The sequence below is a fragment of the Carassius gibelio genome, chromosome B7, assembly GCF_023724105.1.
Source record: "Carassius gibelio isolate Cgi1373 ecotype wild population from Czech Republic chromosome B7, carGib1.2-hapl.c, whole genome shotgun sequence".
NCBI classification, from domain to species: Eukaryota; Metazoa; Chordata; class Actinopteri; order Cypriniformes; family Cyprinidae; genus Carassius; species Carassius gibelio.
Genome location: NC_068402.1, coordinates 441,615 through 454,847, shown reverse-complemented (window position 1 = coordinate 454,847; position 13,233 = coordinate 441,615). Strand labels below are relative to the sequence as shown.

At 37.5% G+C, this 13,233-nt stretch overlaps 1 protein-coding gene across 4 annotated transcripts in view; it reads left to right on the top strand.

Moving 5' to 3' along the window:
* Window positions 1-5,950: 5,950 nt before the first annotated feature.
* Window positions 5,951-13,233, top strand: part of LOC127962245 (uncharacterized) — a 211,841-nt gene continuing 204,558 nt past the window's right edge. For 2 of the 4 annotated variants that reach the window (XR_008154539.1, XM_052561789.1), the window contains exon 1: window positions 6,036-6,841. The gene's annotated coding sequence lies outside the window, so the exon portion shown is untranslated. The other 2 variants (XM_052561790.1, XM_052561791.1) reach the window with 2 other exon arrangements.

Below are 13,233 nucleotides of genomic sequence, written 5' to 3'. Positions count from 1 at the left end.
CCCCTCAACACTTGAACAAACGGTAGCTAGTGAGTTTTCTTAGCTTGTTTTTTTAACAATGGCTGGAGAAAATCTGAATATATCTGCTTTATCTGAATATTTAAGGTCACTCACTGTCCGGGGCCGCGATAATTATTTGAAAAAGTTAACTTTAACGGACGGAACCAGATTGGTCGACCTGTACACAATCACTCATTGGATGGACGATCTGACAGGATTACCTCCGATTGAGTGGCCTGACATCTACACTTACTTGATAGAGAAACCGAGCGTGTATAGTAAAGAGAAACTGAGGGTGTATAAATCCTTATATTAAATAAATAGTGACATTACAGTAAACTTATTATTAAGATGTAAATATTTTCTAGAAATAAAAATTCAGAAGACTGGAAAATAATTATAAACCTTCTGTATTTATTATTTCTTACCATGTTCTAAATTCCAGTCACAATTAATCACAACAATGTATATAAAATGTTCTCCGTCAATTCTGGCAACCAACAACACAACAAGACGACATTTAAGCTCCTTGAGTAGCCGACCCTGTGTTGGTTTGTATTAGCCGCCTCTAGTTTTCCGTTTGTTTTGCCTCCAGCTAGCGCCGTGACGTACCTGTGACGTCCGCGCAAAAGGGGTCTATACTATAGTAAATCATGGTAAACTATAGTAAATCGTGGTAAATCATGGTAAACTATGGTAAATCATGGTAAATTATGGTAAACTATGGTAAATCATGCTAGAATCAATAAATCATACTTGAACATGGTAAATCATGATATACTATAGCAAATCATGGTAAACCATGGCAAATCGTGGTAAATAATGGTAAACTATGGTAAATCATGGTAAACTATTGTAAATCATGCTAGAATCAATAAATCATACTTGAACATGGTAAATCGTGATATACTATAGTCAATCATGGTAAACTATGGTAAATCGTGGTAAATCATGGTAAACTATGCTAAATCATGCTAGAATCAGTAAATCATACTTGAACATGGTAAATCGTGGCATACTATAGTAAATCATGGTAAACTATGGTAAATCATGGTAAACTATTGTAAATCATGCTAGAATCATAGTAAATCATACTTGAACATGGTAAATCATGGTATACTATAGTAAATCATGGTAAACTATGGTAAACCATGGTAAATCATGGTAAACTATGGTAAATCATGCTAGAATCAGTAAATTATACTTGAGCATTGCAAATCGTGGTATACTATCGCGCAAAAGGGGTCTATACTATAGTAAATCATGGTAAACTATAGTAAATCGTGGTAAATCATGGTAAACTATGGTAAATCATGGTAAATTATGGTAAACTATGGTAAATCATGCTAGAATCAATAAATCATACTTGAACATGGTAAATCATGATATACTATAGCAAATCATGGTAAACCATGGCAAATCGTGGTAAATAATGGTAAACTATGGTAAATCATGGTAAACTATTGTAAATCATGCTAGAATCAATAAATCATACTTGAACATGGTAAATCGTGATATACTATAGTCAATCATGGTAAACTATGGTAAATCGTGGTAAATCATGGTAAACTATGCTAAATCATGCTAGAATCAGTAAATCATACTTGAACATGGTAAATCGTGGCATACTATAGTAAATCATGGTAAACTATGGTAAATCATGGTAAACTATTGTAAATCATGCTAGAATCATAGTAAATCATACTTGAACATGGTAAATCATGGTATACTATAGTAAATCATGGTAAACTATGGTAAACCATGGTAAATCATGGTAAACTATGGTAAATCATGCTAGAATCAGTAAATTATACTTGAGCATTGCAAATCGTGGTATACTATAGTAAATCATGGTAAACTACGGTAAATCTTGGTAAATCATGGTAAACTATGCTAAATCATGCTAGAATCAGTAACTCATACTTGAACATGGTAAATCATGGTATACTATAGTAAATCATGGTAAATCATGGTAAACTATGGTAAATCATGGTAAACTATGATAAATCATGCTAAAATCAGTAACTCATACTTGAACATGGTAAATCGTGGTATACTATAGTAAATCATGGTAAACTATGGTAAATCGTGGTAGACAATGGTCAACTATGGTAAATCATGGTAAACTATGGTAAATCATGCTAGAATCAATAAATCATACTTGAACATGGTAAATCGTGGTATACTATAGTAAATCATGGTAAACTATGGTAAATCGTGGTAAATCATGGTAAACTATGCTAAATCATGCTAGAATCAGTAAATCATACTTGAACATGGTAAATCATGGTATACTATAGTAAATCATGGTAAACTATGGTAAATCGTGGTAAATCATGGTAAACTATGGTAAATCATGGTAAACTATGATAAATCATGCTAGAATCAGTAAATCATACTTGAACATGATAAATCGTGGTATACTATAGTAAATCATGGTAAACTATGGTAAATCGTGGTAAATCATGGTAAACTATGGTAAATCATGGTAAACTATGCTAGCCACGTGGTAAAAGCATGCTAGCATCATCTTAGCAACATAATAATCATGTTAGCAAAATGCTAATCATGCTAGAAACATGCTAGCGACATGCTAGCAATATGCTAATCATGCTAGCAACATGCTAGTTGTATGCTAATCATGATAGAAACATGCTAGCGACATGCTAGCAATATGCTAATCATGCTAGCAACATGCTAGTAACATGCTAATAATTCTAAAAAAATGCTAGCAACATGTTAATTATGCTAGCAACATGCTAATCATGCAAGAAAAATGCTGCTAACAACATGCTAATCATGCTAAGATCATGCTAGCAACATGCTAGTCGAATGCTAATCATGCTATAAACATTGTAGCAACATGCTAATAATGCTAGTCGCATGATAGTCATGCTAGAAACAAACTAGCAACATGCTATTCATGCTAGAATCATGCTAGCAACATTCAAATCATGCTAGATGCATGCTAGCAACATGGTAATCATGCTAAAATCATGCTAGCAAAAAATGCTAATTGCATGCTAGTCATGCTAGAAACATGCTAATCATGCTAACAACATGCTAGTGACATGCTACTAACATGCTAATCATGCTAGCGACATGCTAGTCACTTGCCAATTATGTTAGTGAAATGCTAACAACATGCTAATCATGCTAGAAACATGCTAGGCACATGCTAATCATGCTAGCAACTTGTTAGTCGCATACTAATGCTAGAAACATGCTAGAGACATGCTAGTAACTTCCTAATCATGCTAGCGACATGGCTAGTCACTTGCTAATTATGCTAGCGACATGCTAGATACCTTGCTAATCATGCTAAGTACATGCTAGTCACTTGCTAATCATGCTAGCAAACATGCGAGCAACTTTGCTAATCATGCTAATGACATGGTAGTCACTTGCTTGTTATGCTAGCAATATGTTAATCACTGTCTTTTTTAAACTTCTTAAACTTTTAAATCTTTTTAAACTTTTCACATTTTCAAACTTTTCAAACTTTTCAAACTTTTCAAACTTTGTAAACTTTTCAAACATTTCAAACTTTCTGGTCATGCTTTCTCAAGCCAACTTAAAGTTTGTCTTGACAAACTTTTTCATATAGTTTTATTTAATGCTTGGAATTATTATTATTATTATTTATTTTATATATATATGGGAGATTTACCTGCACAAAGATGGGGAAGATAAGGATTTTGGGTGTAACTTTAACGTAGGTACCATAGTTGGTATGAGGCATGTGTGACCTCACAATGTTGCAGTTCTGGTAGTTGGGCAAAGTTCTGTTGGTAGTTTCCACTGTGCTGTGTATTGGATTTGCTGTTGGCAGAGCGACGCAGAAAACAGGTTCTGCTTGCCAGTCCAGGGGCTGACTGGGCATTAGCAGTTGGAGGGGGTGGAACAGACGCCTGAGGTGTTTTAAACATCTGGCCACCTGGTAGAAAGAAAGGTGAGATTTAAGTCAGATAACAGATAAATGAAAAGCCCTTTCTATAGTTTCCTTTGTATAAAATAGACAAAATGACAACACTTGATTCCGCAAACAGGTAGCTGGTGAAAACTTTACCAGTTCTCTGCGAACAATGGAAGATGAAAGGAATATGAAACGTATTTGTTTTTGCAACACACTTGCAAATAAGATGTCATCAGCCCCTATTTTACTGGGGCATGAGCCCCGGTGAAATACCGATTTGCCCTAGTATAATATGACGGTTAAATCCTTGTCTGTTGATTGAGATTACCTAACAACCTGAGAAGCAACATTCTGACAGCATTTTAGCAGTCATGTTGTGTGTTTTCTATCAGCTGTTAATAATCAATTGATTCCAGATTCCCTAATTAATCATTCTTTTGATCTAATCAGTCAAATGCCTTTGCAAAAGCATCTAGTATTGTTTGTGGTTCAATTCACACTCAAAATCATTTTCTGTGGTTTCTCACATCAGAATAGTAATGGGATAATTTGTAAAACAGAACCCAAAAAGAGCACTGGATAGGGTGATTTTACCTAAGTGCATTTTAGGAAACTAGGAAAAGTCTTCTATTGTTTCATCAGTAATTCAGCAGATCTTTATTGTGCATGCAGCCTGTGATCAAATTTAGAATAAAGAGATTGCATATTCATATATGCATGTCAGTATAGAGTAAAAAAGAAATCAGGGAAACTTTTGTAAAATGTGCCAGTGCCCCAGTAATGATTAAAGCCAAGAAACTCTCCAGAATACATTACACTAATGGCACAAAAATTGTTTACAGCAGCTTTCAAAGTACTCTCTGTAAGTTCCATTTTCAGTTTTGTCACTTTTATGGAATGTCAGGAGGGTCGATTTCTTAAGCCTGTATACAACCCCACACCAGCTCCACCCAATACTGAAGTTTTATCTGGTTTCATCTGTAATTGCAGCAGTGAGTACCACACTCCTTTTAGTGGCAGCACCCAACAAAGCTCAGAATCTTCAGGGTAATTTTTTTGTGTGGAAGCAGAACCCAATCCATTCCCCTTATAAATATTCAACCTCAATGGCACCCCAGGAACAGCACAGGCAAGAAAGGGAAAATGAGCATGAGGAGTATGGGGAAGAATTGACATGACCATCTCGGTCTAAAGTGGCCTTATCTGTTAAGTTTGTCTGCTATAGGAGCTGCACCCCATTTCGGGCTCCAAGTATCTTATGGATGTTCAGAATCAGATGAAATACCTTTTGAAAGTTGTCCCTGAAGGAACAGAGAAGCTAGATAAGTACAAGTGCAAAGTCTTTACACCAGTAGCATCAAGCTCAGGCTGGGGAGCACTGTGCAGTATTTGGCACCTGGACAGGTGCTCACACTGGTACATAAATTGCCTAGAGCTGTTAGCAGTACTCCTGGTTCTCAAGTGTTATTATGCAGACATACAGGACTTCCATGTCCTGATCTGAATGTATTGCACGGCAATGGTGGCATACATAAATTACCATGGGGGAAACTGTTTGCACCAGATTCTGATTCACTGCTTTGTTGTCTGTTCAGATCGTGTTCTATTCTGAAGCATGTTCTCTTTCTTTAGGGAATGAAGGATTCATCCTTCGAAGGTTCTGAGGATTTGGGATGTATTTAGAAAACAGAGGTGACCCAGAGGTGGCGCCCGTACTGCGTTTGAGCTCTGTCACTATATTCTTTTTATCGACTATTTTTATCTTAAAAATTAATTTTAAACACCATCGTTTCCGTTTATATAACGTGTGAATATATCCTCTATTGTATTCTACAACAAAAACAATCAGAGCGGCTCGTTATCACTAGTTTAATTTTGATCTCCTGGGTCCGCTATTAGCTTATAGCCTGTTAGCATCAGTGGCGTGGTTGCAGCTAACTGCGCTTACATTGCTAATACTCTATTCACACACATTACCACTGCTGTACTCACTGTTAGTTGCTTTAATGGCAGATGAATGTCTACCTTTGATTGCAGGCGAGGACACGTTGGGCACCGAATGAAGCTCGAGCTCGAGGCCCTGGGAAAGCAGATTTGCGACCTGGAGGTGAGGCAGGCCCAGCTGAGAGAGCGGAGAGCCGTGCTGAAATCATCTTGGGCTGATGCTCACAAGTCCGGGTTAAGTATACAGCATGCTGTTAACAGTCCCACCACGTCTACTCCTTGTGTTTCTCTGCACAGGCCCGGTGCACCCAGGACGTGATCCCAGATGTCCTTCACTCCGGCGCCGGGACACCATGGACCCTGGGTGCATCCACAGTGGAGGACGCGAGCCAGGCCCCGGGCGATGACTTCTCCCCCTCCGGTCTTCGAGATCTCCACACCGAACCGCTTCGTTCCCCTCCGTGAGACAAGATGCGACGCTGTGATCATTGGAGACTCCATCGTCCGACACGTCCGTGCTACGTTAGCTGAAGGTAAAGTGCACACTCATTGTTTGCCTGGTGCTCGAGTTCTCGATGTTTCTGCGCAGATACCCGCGATCCTGAAGGCCGAAGAGATCCACAGAGTGGTCGTGCTTCACGCCGGGGTTAACAACACCTCGCTGCAGCAGACGGAGACACTGAAAAAGGGACTTCAGCAGCCTGATCGAGACGGTTCGCAGCACGACGCACGCGGTGACCATCGTCGTGTCAGGACCACTGCCCACGTATCGACGAGGACACGGAAAGTTCAGTAGACTTGTTGCTTTAAATGAATGGTTGTTGTCATGGTGTAAAGAACAGAAACTGCTATTTGTTAATAACTGGAATCTTTTCTGGGAGCATCCTAGGCTGTTTCGCGCTGATGGCCTGCATCCCCAGCAGAGTCGGAGCGGAGCTGCTCTCTGACAACATCTCCAGGACACTTCGCTCCATGTGACTAGTAAGACAATTCTCAAATAACTATTATGATGACTTTTGTTCCACCTGCTTAAATGATAGAAGTACTTGCACTGTACAATCTATTAAGACTGTGTCTGTTCCCCGAATAGTGAGGTCAAAATATAAATTTAATGTAGGATCTAGAACAAAATCTTATCGTGATTAAACCAGAAACATGTAAAGTAAATGAACAAAAACAATCTTTAAAGTTTGGGCTCATAAATATTAGATCACTCACACCCAAAGCAGTTAATTTTAAATGAAATGATCACAGATAAAAGTTTTGATGTACTCTGCTTGACTGAAACCTGGCTAAAAGCAAATTATTATTTTGGTCTAAATGAGTCTACTCCACCAAACTACTGTTATAAGCATGAGTCAGACTGGTCGTGGCAAAGGTGTTGCAACAATATATAGTGATATTATCAATGTTACCCAGAAAACAGGATACAGGTTTAACTCATTCGAAATACTTCTGCTTAATGTTACATGGCCTGACATGCAAAAGAAATCTAATGTATCTCTTGCTCTGGCTACTGTGTATAGACCACCAGGGTCATATACAGAATTCCTAAAAGAATTTGCAGATTTCCTCTCAGACCTTCTGGTTACAGTTGATAAGGCGCTAATCATGGGGGATTTTAATATTCACGTTGATAATACAAATGATGCATTAGGACTTGCGTTTACTGACCTAATAAACTCCTTTGGAGTCAAGCAAAATGTCACCGGGCCCACTCATTGTTTTAATCATACACTAGATTTAATTATATCACTTGGAATCGATCTTACTGATATAGATATCGTACCTCAATGTGATGATATTACAGACAATTTCCTTGTATCATGCATGCTGCATATCACTGATATTAACTATATGTCTCAGCATTACCGTCTGGGCAGAACTATTGTTCCAGCCACCAAAGACAGATTCGCAAATAACCTGCCTGATCTATCTCAACTGCTATTTGTACCCAAAAATACACATGAATTAGACGAAATGACTGACAACATGGACAACACTATTTTTTCAATTACATTAGAATCTGTTGCCCCCATCCAATTGAAAAAGGTTAGAGAAAAACATACTGTGCCCTGGTATAACAGTAATACTCACTCTCTCAAGAAAGTAACTCATAGTCTTGAACGCAAATTAAGAAAAACTAACTTGGAAGTTTTTATAATTGCATTGAAAAACAGTATGTCCAGCTATAGACAGGCGCTAAAAACTGCTAGGGCAGAGCATACCCACAAACTCATTGAAAATAAACAAAACAATTCAAGGTTTTTATTTAGCACAGTGGCTAAATTAACAAATTAACAGACGCTACGTGATTCAAATATTCCATCAAGGTTAATAGTAATGACTTTATGAATTTCTTCACTGATAAAATAGATAACATTAGAAATACAATAGCGAATGTAGATTCTACAGTGTCTAACACTTCAGTTTCATCCATCGCACCCAAAGATAACCTGCAGTGCTTTACAAATATAGGACAGGAAGAGCTAAATAAACTCATCACTGTATCTAAACCAACAACATGTATATTATATCCTGTACCCACTAAATTACTGAAAGAGGTTGTTACCTGTAGCTGAAGAACCACTTCTCAATATCATTAACTCGTCGTTATCTTTAGGTCACGTCCCAAAACCATTCAAGCTGGCAGTTATTAAGCCTTTTATTAAGAAACAAAAACTAGATCCTAGTGAACTAGCAAATTATAGGCCTATTTCAAATCTTCCATTTATGTCTAAAATTTTAGAAAAAATTGTGTCTGCTCAATTGAGCACCTTCCTGCACAAAAATGATCTGTATGAAGAATTTCAGTCAGGTTTCAGGCCCCACCAAAGCACAGAAACTGCACTTGTTAAAATTACAAATTACCTGCTTCTTGCGTCAGATCAAGGCTGCATCAAATTTCTAGTTATTGTATATATTCTATATATACAATATTCTGTATATATTCTAGTTATTTCTAGTTATTAGGGCCCGAGCACTGGAGTGCGAGGACCCTATTGGAATTGCTCCATTTATTAGGGCCCGAGCACTGAAGTGCGAGGACCCTATTGGAATTGCTCCGTTTATTAGGGACCGAGCACTGCAGTGCGAGGACCCTATTGGAATTGCTCCGTTTATTAGGGACCGAGAACCGATGGTGCGAGGACCCTCTTGGAATTGCTCCGTTTATTATTATTATTAGGGCCCGGCACCGAAGGTGTGAGGACCCTATTGTATCTGCTTCGTTTATTATTATTATTATTAGGGCCCGAGCACTGCAGTGCGAGGACCCTATTGGAATTGCTCCGTTTATTAGGGCCCGAGCACTGCAGTGCGAGGACCCTATTGGAATTGCTCCGTTTATTAGGGCCCGAGCACCGATGGTGTGAGGACCCTATTGGAATTGCTCCGTTTATTATTAGGGCCCGAGCACCGAGGTGCGAGGACCCTCTTGTATCTGCTTTGTTTATTATTAGGGCCCGAGCACCGAGGTGCGAGGACCCTCTTGTATCTGCTTTGTTTATTATTAGGGCCCGAGCACCGATGGTGTGAGGACCCTCTTGGAATTGCTCCGTTTATTATTATTATTATTATTATTATTAGGGCCTGAGCACCGAGGTGCGAGGACCCTCTTGTATCTGCTTTGTTTTTTTAGGGCCCGAGCCAATGGGCGCAGGGCCCTATTGTTCCCCTAAGGATTATTCTTATTATTTTTATTTTTTTTTTAACCTTCCGGGGGTTTTTGGGGGCCTTAACATACTCAAAAACTCTTGAAAATTGGCATACACATTGGAACCTGCGGCCATCAGGTCGCCGCAGAGACTGGAACCCGGGCGTGGCATAGGAGCTCTACAGCGCCCCCTGGAACACCGTCAGAAAATCCTGAACCATAGCTCACACATACTTGCATGTATTTATATGAAACTCAGTACACTTATAGATCTCATTGAGCCGAACAACTTTCACGCTCTATGTCATAGGCTCCGCCCAACAGGAAGTCAGCTATTCAGGGCTGTTTAAAAAAAGCATGCTCTGGAATTTGAAATACTCCTCTGAGGTTTTCCACCCGTTTGCCACAAAACTTGGTGAACATGATCTCAAGACATTGAGGATGAAAAATTGCGAGGGGATTTTTGATATCTCGAACGGTTCGCCCGTGGTGAGGCGTTGAAATTAGGGCACAAAATTTGAAACAGGAAGTGCCTAATAACATCCGCATACATTTCCTGAGTTTCATCAAACTTCATCGGTTTGTTCATTGTAATATGTTACTCGCATATATGTAACTATAAGGTGTCAAAGTTACAGCGCCACCAACTGGCAGCAGGAAGTGTGTCATTTTCAAAATTCTTTTAATTCAGCGTCTTATTTTTACTCGATTTGCTTCAAACTTCATCAGAATAATGACAAAATACAGCTGATGTAAATCTGTTGTGGGTATACTGATATCTAATATAGTGTTGCCATGGCAACGTGTCAAACTTGAATATTCTGTTATGGTGATTTTGAGGCAGACAACAAGCTCAGATTTACATTAAACTCAGAACACATATCCGTATTAATGATATCTAGACAATGGCATAAGCTTTTAAAAGGATGTGATGGAGGCACTCTATAGCGCCACCTTTTGTCAAAAGTGGGGGGGTTAGTTTTAGCTACAGACACCAAACTTGGTACATAAATTGTTCTTATCAAGACGGACAATTTTCTAATTCACAGTCATAAGCTACGACCAACAGGAAGTCAGCTATTTTGATTTGAATATGTATTTTTGGCAAATTCGGCTGTGAATTAATGCATACTCCTCACAGGGGAAGTGCACTATACACACCAAACTTTGTCTACATGTTGAAAAAACATTGAGGAACTTAAATTGCGAATGGATTTTGGATAGCTTGAACGGTTTTGCCGTGGTGATTTTTTGAAATAACAGTAAAAAGGGAAACATTAATTGTCTGGTATTTTTAAATTGCAGCTTCCAAACATTTCAAAACCATTTTTCATTTAGAGAACATGCGATTCTGAGGAAATATGCATAGTTTCACGACTTTACAACACTGTAAGATTAAAATAAAATTATAAAACTGTCAGACATCTGATCTCACTCTCTGGCATTGTCTCTGTGTGAGGGAAAGGGGGGGGGGGGGTGCTTGAGGACCTGCCTGACAGAGAGAGAGAGAGATAGGGAGAGAGAGAGAGAGTTAACATCTCTTTAATCACCAGAAAAAAAACTGTAATTGTGTGTTGTTGATTTTTTTCATCATTACAGCTTAAGAAATCTCTCTATCATTTTCTATCATTTTTAGGGACGAAAAAAACCTAGTACAATTTGTAGGGCTCAGACAAAATGATTTTATATAATTAGGTTAAGAATTATGTAAATTGCAAAATAAAAAAAGATTTTAAAAATACATACACGATGACTTGTATATATTTTTTTATTCTGATAATAATTTTAAACTTATTTGATACTGACCTATGACAGCCATTCTGTGACATGACATGACATGACCTGAATTTACACAATCTTGCTGATTTAACAGTAAAACAGTTCAGCTCACAGATAAAGACTAAGCTGTAATGCAGGCAAACATATTTTACAAATGCTTATAGATCAATAAAATTGTTAAAAATGCTTTTTCACAAAGTACATAATAATAAGGCACGTTGATATTCTGATGACATTTTTTTCCAAGTACATTTTACCAATTTCAAATCACATCAATCTTAATAAATACTATAGATCTGGTATTTCATGATTTATGAGTGATATATATAATTGTCCTCGATGGCTGGAAGTGAAATACTCATATTCAGGAGTGCTGAATTTTTAGGCATGTCTTCTTGTCATGCATTGGTCATTGAGCTCATTGTAGCGATGCTTCAGGTGTTGAAATAGATTTGTTATAGATTATACAGGTTCACTGTTTGCAGAGTGTATACAGTATGTGTATGTGGTGCAGACGCAGTAGCGAGAGCATGTTATTGTTACGCAAAAACACATTAAAATAATGTGCGAGCATGAATCTCTCCGCTTGCGTGCACATTTCCTTTACTTTGACAAAAAACGCTCTGATACATGCTGCTTTTGCTCGGAGAGCGTGCGCGCACTTAAAACTCGTTTCCTCTGCTCAAACTGTGTCCTGTGCACTCACAACTCTCTCTATGCTCATGCGCTAGATATTCATTCTTTTCACACCTTTCTACTTCTAACCTTTTCTGTTCACATCTTTTACCATGTGCAGTGTGAATGCTCTGATCCATTAACATGGGCTCTGAAAAAAATATGCATTACAGATAGAGCTTGTGAACCTGGCCTTGCATAGGCATATGCACAGTCTGTCCTGTTCTCCTGCTCCATTTAGGAACGCTTCATTCGGACTGGTTCAGATAGCAACACCAAACGTGCAGTGTGTAATACCTATCATGGCCACCACCAGATGGAGCTATAGGATTACTTTTAAATAATTGTTTTAGAAACGTCTATAAAGCATTTAAATCATTTATAAAAATCTTTCAAAGTAAAACAATATGTATTTTAAAAAGCTAATGAATTTTACTGGTAATATAGTTTTATATAATAATTTCAGAAATGTTTATAGATCAATAAAAGTATTTTTAAAAATGGTTATAGATCATGAAAAGTGCGAATAAGCTCTCTTTGGTTTACATTAGTTAATGCATTAACTAACATGAACTAACAATGAACAATCTATTTTTCAGATAATTTATTAATCTTTTTTATGTTAGTTATTCCTATCATTAAAAATATTATTATTTATGTTTTTTCACAGTACATAAACTATTTTTAAAATAAAAATGTAATAAAAAAAATATTATTAATAATGTATTAAAATATTTTAACTAAGCTTTAATTAACATTTATATAAACACTTATATTGAAAGAGACTGAAATTGAAGTAATTTTTACTTTTAAAAACCACTTGTAAGACACAGTTAACAAATGCAGTGAGCAGATGAAAGGACAGAACAACAAAGATATATAGTGCCCCCTATTGGCAACAGGAAGTGTCATATTTTACACTGCGACAAACTACTCCTAGAAATTTTTTGACATTAATGTCTTTTTCGTGGTCAGTCTATCTTGAGTTTTTGTTAAAGGTCGTGTCCATGGCGCCATGACAAAATTGATGTCTCGCCATAGGAAGAGAAGTTGTTGTAACTCAGGCATAAAATATTCGATCTTCCCCAAACTTCAAATGTTTGATAAGAGTCTTGGCCTGAACACATCTGAAGGAAAATATTCCATTATAATGATAGCGCCACCTGCTGGCAAAAAGAAGATTGGCACATATAAATGACTTTGACATATTCCACTTATATTTACGACTTTAAATGCATATTTCTCGCCGTTCGCTTTTTTTACT